The sequence below is a fragment of the Balaenoptera acutorostrata genome, chromosome 10 (assembly GCF_949987535.1).
Source record: "Balaenoptera acutorostrata chromosome 10, mBalAcu1.1, whole genome shotgun sequence".
In the NCBI taxonomy this organism is placed as follows: domain Eukaryota; kingdom Metazoa; phylum Chordata; class Mammalia; order Artiodactyla; family Balaenopteridae; genus Balaenoptera; species Balaenoptera acutorostrata.
Genome location: NC_080073.1, coordinates 85,821,913 through 85,833,381, shown reverse-complemented (window position 1 = coordinate 85,833,381; position 11,469 = coordinate 85,821,913). Strand labels below are relative to the sequence as shown.

General features: G+C 48.2%; 6 non-coding genes across 6 annotated transcripts; 5 read left to right on the top strand and 1 right to left on the bottom strand.

Moving 5' to 3' along the window:
• Nucleotides 1–950: 950 nt before the first annotated feature.
• TRNAV-UAC (transfer RNA valine (anticodon UAC)) lies at nt 951–1,023 on the top strand. The gene has a single exon. It is a non-coding gene; the product is annotated as a tRNA-Val (tRNA).
• A 3,189-nt stretch (nt 1,024–4,212) lies between these two features.
• TRNAR-ACG (transfer RNA arginine (anticodon ACG)) lies at nt 4,213–4,285 on the top strand. The gene has a single exon. It is a non-coding gene; the product is annotated as a tRNA-Arg (tRNA).
• A 685-nt stretch (nt 4,286–4,970) lies between these two features.
• Nucleotides 4,971–5,044, bottom strand: TRNAI-AAU (transfer RNA isoleucine (anticodon AAU)). Its single transcript has one exon. It is a non-coding gene; the product is annotated as a tRNA-Ile (tRNA).
• A 1,075-nt stretch (nt 5,045–6,119) lies between these two features.
• TRNAV-CAC (transfer RNA valine (anticodon CAC)) lies at nt 6,120–6,192 on the top strand. The gene has a single exon. It is a non-coding gene; the product is annotated as a tRNA-Val (tRNA).
• A 553-nt stretch (nt 6,193–6,745) lies between these two features.
• TRNAI-AAU (transfer RNA isoleucine (anticodon AAU)) lies at nt 6,746–6,819 on the top strand. Its single transcript has one exon. It is a non-coding gene; the product is annotated as a tRNA-Ile (tRNA).
• A 2,478-nt stretch (nt 6,820–9,297) lies between these two features.
• On the top strand, nt 9,298–9,369 carry TRNAM-CAU (transfer RNA methionine (anticodon CAU)). Its single transcript has one exon. It is a non-coding gene; the product is annotated as a tRNA-Met (tRNA).
• The last annotated feature ends 2,100 nt before the right edge of the window (nt 9,370–11,469 follow it).

The following is an 11,469-nucleotide window of genomic DNA, read 5'->3' as shown; positions in this document are numbered from 1 at the left end:
TTGCTTAACAATAAACTTCTAATCAAATTATTGGACAATAATAAATCATCATTTATGCTGCCAACTCGATATCAGGGAAAAAACGGACTCCAATCTTGCTAGCTGGGAAATACTGTCTCTCTTCTCTGTTTCCTGCAGTCTTGTGACCAATCCAAGTGTGAGTTGCTGAGAGCAGGAGTTTTCAGCTTTGCTCTTTGTCAGACGTGCTGATGCAGAGCTGTCCTATCACGAATTTCTCACAGAGAATTCGAGGAAAGACCACGGTTTTGCTGCCGAGCAACTTCCTGATCCTTGAGGTAAAAGCTGGGAAGTGGACAAATACAGTGACGAAGGGCAGGTGAAGTGAGGAGAAAAATAAAGTATAGGCTAGTACGTCAGCTGTTGCACAGATTGACATGGCTCGAAGCACAGGCGTTCCAGGGCAGTGTGAGTGACACTGGATAAGAAGTTGACTGACGACTCCCACCTCAACCTACTCGGCACAAAGTCCGGTCCCATGAATTCCCAAACACTACTCCTTTCGTCACTCCCTCCTGGGGCACAGCCCACCCCGCCCCGCTCAGCAGTCTCCTCCAGACAAGCATGCCCTCTCGGTAGTTTGGGGGTCTTCAGGGCTCTGTGTGTTATGTCCTGGGTCCTACGATGAGCAAGAGAGATGGAAATGAAAGTCACAGGGTACTATCGGGTAGTTCCTTGTAATCACATGCCCTAGGAGCCTGAGGTTACCCTGCCTGATGTTGGGGAAGGAATTTGGACTCTGCTTTTGAGTTACGTTTGGTTATGAGTCGTAGAGTTCCTATATTCTTGTTTTAGCACGTTTTTCAAAAGGAGGGAAAGCAAGGTGAGTGAGTGAAAATATACTAAAAGAGAAATACTCAAAATTATTAGACTTGGGGAGCACCAAAGAAATGCCGTTTTATTGGACTTGTAAAAGGCGACGTGCGTGCGACGTTTCCGTGGTGTAGTGGTCAGCACGTTCGCCTTACACGCGAAAGGTCCCCGGTTCGAAACCGGGCGGAAACAGCTCTCTGCCTAGGCTTTTGACACTTTACCCACAAGTGCAACTACTTCCTTACTACCTTGCTGCCCTCTCTAAGGTGCCCGACTTCAAAACAAAGGGCTTCCAACCTATCCTCACAGCAGCAGTGCTCAGACCTACATCTTGTTAAAGTACTTACTGTATTTTCACGTATCTGTAGGTTCCTCAGACTCCAACACCTTTTACAATGTGTGAATTATGAGTATGTCCTTCCAGTCTGTGCCTAATGTTTTTCTCTCCTAATGGACTTTTGAGGAAAAACGTGTTCAGTTTTGGGGGGGATACAGTGTAGCAATCTTTCTTGTATGCTTAGTCCTTATTATGTCCTGTCTAACATATAGTTGCTCATCTCAAAGGCGTGGAGTATTTTGCTAAATTTTCTTCAACAGACCTTACTGTTTTCACTTTCACTGTATAGGCAAATGATTTGAAATGCAAGCAAATGGCCAGGAAGCAGCTGAGGTGTGCTTACCGCAATTAGAATTGAATAAGTGAATGAATGCCATCAGACAAACAAGGATGTAAAACAAACAAACGAAAAACAAAAGGTGATGTTTCCAGATGTCTTCCATCTCTGGCATTTTCTTTTTTCCTTGCCAGAAACATTTTCAGAAACCTTCAGTATAAAATTTGTGTGTGGAGAGGGTGGAAAGGAATGGAGGAGGGGGCGGAGGAAATGAATCAGAAACGTTTCCCGTCCCCAGAAACTACACGGGGATTTCGTGTCCGGCAGAGGCCGTTGCTTAACCTCACTGTCCTTTCCTTTTTCTCCTAGTTCCCGGGGTCCGCGTTCGTACCCCCGTCAATACCCTCAGGGACTCGGTCTGCAGCCCGCCTTGATCCGGGTCTCTCTGCTCAGGTGCTTCCACAACGCGGTCAAGGCCAAGCCGCCCCTTCTCCGGAAGCCCAGGCTGCGCGCCGGGATCCGTAGGCCGACTCGCCTCAGCCACCTAGGCTTGCCTGCGAGGGGTGGCCGCTCGCTGCCACGAGTTGTCCTTTGGGCGCAGAGACCTGTCGCTTGCGTGGGTTCAAAAGGCAGTTGCCTTGTAGGCACAGAACAGTCCCGGCCGGGCTCGGAAAGGGGTGAGGGTGGGTTTACCGGCGCGTGTGTTTAGAGACAAGTCTGTGGGACAGACGTACGCGGAATGGGGCGCGGGGGCCCTCGCAGGCAGGGTACCGAGGCCGGCAGGGGCTCCTCTCGGACGCTTCAGGGGCTCGGCATCCCGCTCAACTCAAGGTGCGTGCCCGGCGGGCGGAGATGGCCCGCGTTGCCACCAGGAAGCCCGCCTCTTCCCGGAGTCAGGACCATGAACAGCGCACTCTGGATTTGCCGGGCTGTGTGAGGGATTTCTCAGAAGAGAGAAAGGACAGGGGGAAATGTCCTGATAGTATATTGAGCTGGTGGCGTGTGTGTTTTAGGCACCGATTTTCTTATTTACAAAAACACATGAAGTACCGCATACAGTATTTCTACTTGATGGTTATGGAAGAAATGTTCACATATTAAGATATGGGGAAGTCATTATGGCTTACATATGATTTAACTAAAACTTAACCCTGACTAGAACAGCCTGTTTTTCGACCTATTAAACATACCTTTTACATCTGCTTTAACCATTAAAAAAACCCCAAAAACCATACCATTACATCTGCTTTAACCATTTAACTTTTACCATTACCAGAAGTAAAAATGTCTATTTTAAAGATGGAGATTAAACGCCTCCTTTCCTGGGACGCCAGTGCCAGTAGTACTTCCTCTCTACAGGGACCCTGGCTCTTGTCCCTCGTGGACTAAGGGGAGTCACATGATCTGAATGCCTGGGAGTTTTCTCAAATGTTTGGGGGGATTTTAGCTGGCTTTTGCTTAGATTAGGTCAGACTAGATCTCAGATTCTGTGAACTTTGAGAGGACAAAAGTATGACAGACAGAAAGCAGTGTTTCTAAAAGAGTTGCCTATGACCTAAACATCTGATGGCTATTTTATTATGTGGCCCTGAAGATTATGGCCTGAAATCCTCTCCATGGCCACTCCTATGTCTTCAGCTTCATTTCGTACCTCACTGCCCCCTCTCTCCCAACCACACTGTCCTACTTGCAAGCAGTTCCTCTTATTTCCCAGGGATGTGTGCACATATTATTTGTTCTACCTCAAATACTTCTCTATACCTAGTGAACATCTCCTCAACCTTGAAACTTGACCTCCACCATTACTCCTTCAGATAAAACTTTCTAAGTAAATCTTCACATTTCTGTTAGCACTGTACACCTGTCTTTCATGGCAAAAGCCAGTTTGGTGAAAGATGGCAAAGCTGGGATGAGAAAGCATTGCATTCTGGATTCCAAGTTTGTGCCGTCAAGAACATTACCATACCGTGTCTCTCTCTCAACATCCAAGATCCTTCTCTCGAGGCAGTTGTACATTTTGAGGCGTCTCTTTTGCCCAGTTTGAAAACTAAAATAAACATACAACCAAGTTGTCTAAAAAGAGCATGTCTGTGTGTTTGAAATGTATGTGGTATTAAATCAGTTGCTAACTTCCCACATTCTGTGTCAAATTTGATTTCTGGAATGTGTGTACCTTTACTGAATGACTGAATTCTTGCCTCTTTTTGCCTTTACCGTTGACTTTTGCATGCTTTTATCCGATGCATGGTTTATCACAGAATTTGCCCATGATTCTCCCTCTTAGTGAGGCTTACTCTTTTAACAGTAAGAGGAAAAGATGTGATTCTTACAGCCGAATGCATTTCCAAACCAAATAAATGTGCACTACTTTATAACACTTAATTAAAGAGAATACAGGGCAGTCATTAGTCATCCGCGCACACATCCTCAGGGTCCAATAGAAGTACATAAGGATATATGACGCGGGTGGAAGCATGGCAGATCAACAGATTGATTGCAAAAATTAGCAAAGAGCACTCGCAGGCGAAAACTTGCTTTCAGGGAATGACATTCTTGCTATCACGTATGGAATGTTCTAAGGGTTACAATTCTTATGATTTTAAATATAGAAATTGAAAACAACGTTGTATTATGTACACTCACCGCAAATTACATGAATCTGTCGGAGTCAAAGGTTTTGCGGTTATTTCTATCCTCATTCCGGAACCAGCGACTTCGGAGGTCTCATTTAATTAAACAGGCATACTTAAGCGCTTGTTTCCCGAGGGGGCCAGTGGCGCAATGGATAACGCGTCTGACTACGGATCAGAAGAGTCTAGGTTCGACTCCTGGCTGGCTCGGAGCCCTTTTGACACCCAATCGCCTTGCAATCGACACGCCGACCAGTTCTTCAAACTTTCTCGGATCACAATGACGTGCTGGGAAAAGCTCCCTCACCTTGCTTCTTGTTGCCCCGCAGGGCAATCAATCCCGCCTCTTGCGCAACTCGGAAGGACCCTTCAAAGGCGATCACAGGAACGTTCACAATCTAACGTTTTCTGGTTTCAATCTCATACCGCAAATATGGAGAAAGGATCACGCAGAGACACCTATACACAGATTCAAATCACAGAGGTTTTAAGAAAACAGAAGAGGAGGAGGAAGAACAAGAAGAAAGAAAGAAACAATGTGGATCTACGAGCGTCTTCACCAATATTAGCCTCACTGGTTTACCCCTCAACCCCTTCCGAATAGAAAGACAAGAGGCTATGTCTGAGGCAATGGTTAAATCCAGAAAGGCCAGGCTTGTGCGGACCGGATATCGGAGCTGGTCCTGACCACCACGCACTCAAGATTCCAGGCCGCAGCTTGCTTCCCAGCACCGCGATTTCCAGAAGAGCGCTGGTTCGACAGTTCCAAAACGAGGGGGTAAGGTGAGTGACGTGTTGAAATTTTTTCTTTTTCTTTTCTTTAAGTAACCTGAGCTTTCTACGTCTCAGCTAGAGACGTGTAACCGCCTTGAGCGGTAAGGAGTAAAAGCGACCGTGGCCAGTACGGGGATCGAACCCGCGACCTTGGCGTTATTAGCACCACGCTCTAACCAACTGAGCTAACCGGCCGCGACACAACACAGCCTTTCGCTTAAAACTTTTAACCACCATTTCCCGCAGTACCTCTTCGGGCAAAGACAAACGTTTACTTTTCACGGTCCTCGGATACCTAGCTGCTCCATGTGTAACCCACCAAAGATCTGCTGTGCCCTCTACACAGAAAGCCAAACTCGGACAGCAGCCCTTTGTCCAAAAGGAAGCCTTGGGTTGCACGGCGCCAAGCAAGGGACTGCGAGACAAGTCTCACGTCCACTCCGCCTTCGTCTTTGAGATACGGGTGTTTTTAAAGGGGAGGGGGAACAAAGAAGCTGGCATTGACCACCGACTTCTGACATTTCGGAATCATTGCTTCAGGAGTCAGGATGTTTCCGGTTTACCATGCTCTGGCCAGGTGGTCCACGGCTCGGGGATCTCTTAGCTCAACTTGCCCTGCAGAAACAAACTGACGTTGGACGTTAGTGATGATATCTATAACAGCAATTTTACTACATTAACGATGTTATCAACAACAGCAATTTTAGTCTGACTCTGGTTGATTAGTGCTCAATTGGCACAGAATTGAGGTCAGAGGGGACAAGAAAGGACGGCCTGGCAGACCAGTGAGCATTTCCCCCTCTCCGTCGTCCCTCGGTTTCTGTCGGTCAAACACTGCCGCGGCACAGAATGGGCAGCTGCCAGAGTTCAAGGGCACCGAATCCCCGTTACTTTTCTGCGATCATGTTCTGGCACCTAAGAGATGGTGATCACAGAACTTCCTAAGGTCACATAACCCACATAGGACAAAATCGAGCAATTTTCAGAAATCTACTGTACCCGGACGCTGCCTAAAATGTCTGTCCTGCCTTTGGAAAGGAATTCTTCGCTTAAGGGTAGTATTTGCCTGGTGTGACTCATTGACTTTAGTATTATTGGTTTTAATGCAAAAGCGCAGTACCCCCGATCATTTCCTGGAAGAGAGAAGCAATTCAACGTGGCCGAACCTGGGCTAGCCAGAAAGTCTCTTCTCTCTTAGACACACCAGCGGGGGGGTGGGGGTGGGGGTGGGGTGGGGTGGGGGGGAATAAGCACAAGCAGGGGAAGCGCAGTTTCCGTAGTGTAGTGGTTATCACGTTCGCCTCACACGCGAAAGGGCCCCGGTTCGAAACCGGGCGGAAACATCTCACCTCTCTGGAGTTTGCTTTTTGAAGCATCCTCCTGAACCTCTCAGGAATCTTCCGAGAAACCAGGTAGGCGGCTGGTTACGAACGGCTCCCGAACGCCGACCAAGTCTCACCCGGAAACCTGGAGGACTCCGCGAGCATCGACAATCGGACCCGTCGGAATATCCTTCAGGCACCATATTCCGTCTTGTATGACAGAGCCTGCACTCACTCCTAGTTCAGGGGCTGACTGCCAGCCATTTACACAACAGCACATACTTCCATGAATTCCCCCGGCCGTTGGCCGCAGCTTCCTCCAAAAACGTCGGCTTCTTCTTTCACGTCCAGGAATACGACTGAAAACCAGTGTGCCTTCTTTCCCTTTGGTTTTCTTTCAAGAGAAAGCGTCTCATTCTGTTTATTAAGGGTGGAAAGCAACAACAATAACCAAATTCTCCTGAGAGAAGCTACACTTGGAACTGAACCTTTTAAAGGGGTTCGGGGTTGGGGGCGGGGAGGGAGAGAGGGCGCAAGAGGAACGAAAGAAGAGAAGAACGCCCCGGCCCCCGGGGGCCGGTTAGCTCAGTTGGTTAGAGCGTGGTGCTAATAACGCCAAGGTCGCGGGTTCGATCCCCGTACTGGCCACTTCCTTCGGTCACCTCTGCAGGGACCCTCACCTGCTAACTCTTTCTCAGAGGAAACTTGCTTCTTAACCTACACGCGACTGCGAGGAATGTAGAGTCCTCTCTATAATAACACGTTCCAAATCCACCTCCCTCGCATACCTTTTATCCACTCCTTAGCCAACTCGGCTCTCGGCCTACTACAACGTGAACATTCTTCCCGGCAGGCAGTGTTCTCTTTCCTCCGGGACCAGTGGCTGAGGACAGAGAGACGTGCAGGGCCAGAGGGCACAAGAGTGGCAGCTCGACCTAACACGAAAACTGGGCGGGAAAAAGTGGAAAAGATTACTTGCAACCTTTTGTTACAAGCTTATTCGCTTTTAAATTCTCTTTCCAAAGTAGTTGCGCAATCAACGTCCTGTCTCAAATCCTCAAGAGATACAAAGTAAGGAGGCGTTCTTCAAAGGTCGTTCTTTCCACGTCTCCGACGACTCTTTCAGAGGAACTGACAGCCGAGATTGCCCTGTGAGGAAGGACCACGCCAGCTGGACTGGTTCAGGATACTTCCTGTTCCCTCCATGTCGGCAGCACTTTGAACACTTTGAGCAAGAAACACAAAACACAGACTTCTCTTCTCTTTTCTTTTCTTTTCTTTTAAGGACAGGAATCGAATCTGGATTCCTTGGACAGACGTGCATCTCATATCGTTGCTTCTGACTTGAAAGGACAGTTCAGTATCATGGTAACTTCTCTGATCTTTGTGGGAAGTCCTTCCCCAGACTTGTACAGTTTCCCTACCTGCGTGCGCTGACCAGTGCTAAGCTCCACGTGGAGTGCTTTCTGGAGGTTTCTCTTCTCACGGCTCTCTCCTTTCCGGTACTCTGTCCTGCCAGCTCTAGCTGCCTTGGTCTCCTGGACTATCCGCCCCGTCACTTCAACTCAGGGAGTTCACCAGCCTCCGCCTGGGTTCCTGTTGCATGCACTGGGGCCCGGAAACTCTCTCAAGGCGGTAAGGACTAGGGTGCCGTCCTAGATCTCACCTCATTCCCAGCAAAATCGCTCATTCCTTTTTTTCTGTCAGGGAGTACCATCCTTCTTTGCCTGATGTTTGGTGTCTTGAAAACTGTTTCGTCTGTTTTGTCAGGTTTTGCTTCTTTCAAGCAGGAGGGTGTATCTGATCCTTGAGATTTCGTCTTAGCTGGAAACAGGACTTTCTGCCCTTTGGAGGACGAAGGGGGAAAGCTGAGGCCTCTTCGGTGTGTGCTGCGGGTTGCAGGCTCCGGGGGAGCAGAGAGGGGCGGGCTGGTTAGTGCAGCGGCCTGTCTCAGGGCAGTTGGCATTGCCTTTCTGGGAAACGTGGGGCCTCATGTTGCGTGTGGCAAGCAGTGTGCACAGGTATTGCACTGGGCCTCCAGGCTCCAACTGGGCCAACCTGTCTGGAGGGCTCAGGCTACAGGCCTCAGCGCTGGTCAGATGGTCTCCTCTGGTGTGTGAGTGTGATGTGTGTGTGTGTTGGGGGGCGGGGGGGGCGGGGTTTGGGCCAGGGCTGTTTGAGGGAGAGGAGGGCTCTTGTGTGAGAGCAGGGCTGAGTCCAGGAGTGCTGAGGGGCTGAGGCCGCCAAAACGGGCATTCGGATCTCTGTCCGGCTGGCGGGCTGAAGGTGGGAGTTTTCTGATGAGGGGGTGGGAGCCTTGGAGGGCGTGGGATCCGGGCGCTCTTTCCTTATCGCCGTCCCGCTGTCGCCCGCGGGGCATCGGAACACCTACGTGCTCCGTCAGTGCCTCCCCGTGCGTGAATTCCGGTCGTCCTCTCGGTGGCCTGGTGATGACTGCCACTTAGCACAGCCTCAGAGGCTGAGATTGGATGAATCAGTGGGACCCGCCCAGCACCTGAGTCCACCGGGATGACCCCGCTCCGTCCTTCCTTCCCTTGCTGCCTCTAGTCCCCTTTCTTTCTCTCTCTCTCCCCACACACACGCCCGTCTCTCCTTTCCATTAGGTTACTACTTCTCTGTGGTACCCTTTTCCCAATACTTTATTGAAGTATATTTTTAAATGAAAAGAGTTTATGTGTAGCTTGAGCTGATAAACTTTACCGATGTATCCTACTCCCATGTGACCACCACCCAGCTGGAGACTGAGAACATTCCCATTAGTCCAGAAAATCGCCTTATGCCCCCTTACCAGTCAATATTGCATCCTGCAAGCTAATCGCTGTCTGATTTCTAGTACCAGACAGTTTGCCTGCTCTTGAACTTCATAGAAGTGGAATCATACAGCATATCCTATTGTGAGGCATTTTGGGGGTCCAGCATGATATTTTTGAGAGTGATCTGAGTCCTTACACGTGCAATGTCACAGAACTTTGTTCCTCTTATTGCTGGGAAGTTTATTCTTTCGATTTTATAGACAAACCAAAATGTATCTGTATATACGAGGACACATGACATAGCTCATGATGTTCATAGTGGGAAAAAAGGAGCTCGGTGGGACGGCCTGTCAGCAGAGTGGCGCAGCGGGAGCGTGCTGGGCCCATAACCCAGAGGTCGATGGATCGAAACCATCCTCTGCTAAGCTTCCTTCTTCTAACGCCCAGTTCTTTTCTCCTGGATCGCAGGCACAACGTAGCATGAAGAAATTTCGTCAACTTACAGATGCACCTTCTTCTTCCACCACCTCTAGAATCCATTGCCAGCCCCTACCTAATCGTTGCAAACCAGTTAGCGTTTTCCTTTCCCCTCCTTTTCCTTTCCTTTCCTTTTCTTTTTTTCTTTTTTCTTTTGCCAGTTGGGGGGGGGGGACGGAGGTGGGGAACAATCCATCCTCCTCACTCATTTCAAAAGAGAGGCGAATCTCTAGCTCTTCTCACTCGAGAATAGTTTAAAATTTTACCGTTCATTTCCAATGGATCAGTATTATTTCTTCCAGGAAATAAAATACACACTTCACTCCAGTTAGGGTTTTATATTTTCTTTACACTCGAAAGAAAAACATTTTTTCCTGATTTCTGCCCGATGACTATGTTGCATTTTTACTTGGGCGCGAGTCTCCTACCCTTTGTCGCCTCTTTTTTCGCTCCTATGCATGATTTATCAAATTTAGATCAAGTTAATGTGAATGTTTTGTGAATCCTTTTTGAAAGCAATACATGTTGCAATTACCATGAAGACACCATTCGCGTGCACTCTATGGGAAAAACAGAAGCAAAGGAGTTAAATGTGAAATGGCAGGAGAAAATGAAATGAATGTGTTAAAATAAAAAGATCTGTGCATCACTATCTAACTGTCAAGCTCGGGGGGGGGGGGTGGGGAACACACACATGGACGTCTTAGGAAAAAAATTTTTTTCCGTTTTTTGAGGAAAACTTTTTAGTGAAAGTACTCTTTAACGAGTCCTTACATTATGACAAGGAAGTATAAATTCCTCCAAACAGGAAGCACCCTAAATAATGAGAATTTTAAAAAATCAAACGGAAATATAGAAATAAGGTGAAGATGGGGGTAGAGGGACCTGTTCTCTTCCTTTACCTGTTGCTTTGAAGGTGTTCTTATTTGGGCGTCCACTAAACCAACACTCTTCAACTTATTTTGCCTGCTTACCCTCTAAATTGTTCAGAGGAGGGAATAGCCAGGTTCTGACCAAAACTCTGGGTCCTTTGGCTCTGCAACTTGTGCCACCATGTGATGGAAGGGAGGGTTTACGCCTTCAAGACACCTTTCCTATGGGTCCCCAAGAGGTCGAGGCCACATCACTTCCATGTGTGAGATGTGATGAGATAAGCAGTAAATCACGCTCTAAGAGTAGAGAGCCATTGCTCTCAGCCAGCCAAGCAAGAACACTCGAGTATCTGGGAGGGACATGAAATACCTGACCAAAGCGAGTGGGAGGTGGGAGGAAATGAAGCAGGAATGCTGCACGCGCTGCTTTTGGCGTTTGCACCAGGAAATTTTCTTGTCCTGGAAAAGCGGGCAAATGAACTGAATTATAGACTTCGTCCCTGGTGACGGCGGAGTTTACTCCACGGGACCCCGACATTTCCTAGCGAGGGTTCCCTGAGGACTTTGCTGGTCGCGCTGCTCCTCGGCTTTCTCTGCGGTTCCTGGTCTGGCCGAGAGCTCGGATCCTCTTCTGCCTATTCGGAAAGAGTGGTCGTCCTAGGAATTGCTGGGGTCGTTTAGTTTTGGAGAGAGCCCGGGATGGAAGAGGCGAGAAGAAAAGAAATGTGAACAGGAAAACTCAGCTCTAGTGTTTAAGGAAGATGGAAAAAGCGAGAGTACTGTGCCCCAGAGCAACTCAGCTACAGCGTTGCTACTCTGGAGATAGCCAGATCCAGTAGGAGACAGTGAAACATTTTCATAAACTGTATCTTCCTGATCGTGCGCTGGCTCTCGATGGATGTGAACGGATTCTACTTTCACATTCCCTTGCAAATCATGCCATTCTATTACTTTTTATACAACATTTTACTGTGGCACGTTACTTCAGGGGTAAAAATATTCCCTGTTGACAAGAAAAAACAAATAGGAATATTGGTGTCTCCAAAGTCTCACCTGTAAACAAGACACAGGGCTGCGTCTCCTTTGTGTATTTTATACAATTTCACAGAGGAGAAAGTGACAAATTCTTCATCTACTTCCAACTACGAACACTACAGTTTTAACGAAAGGGAACA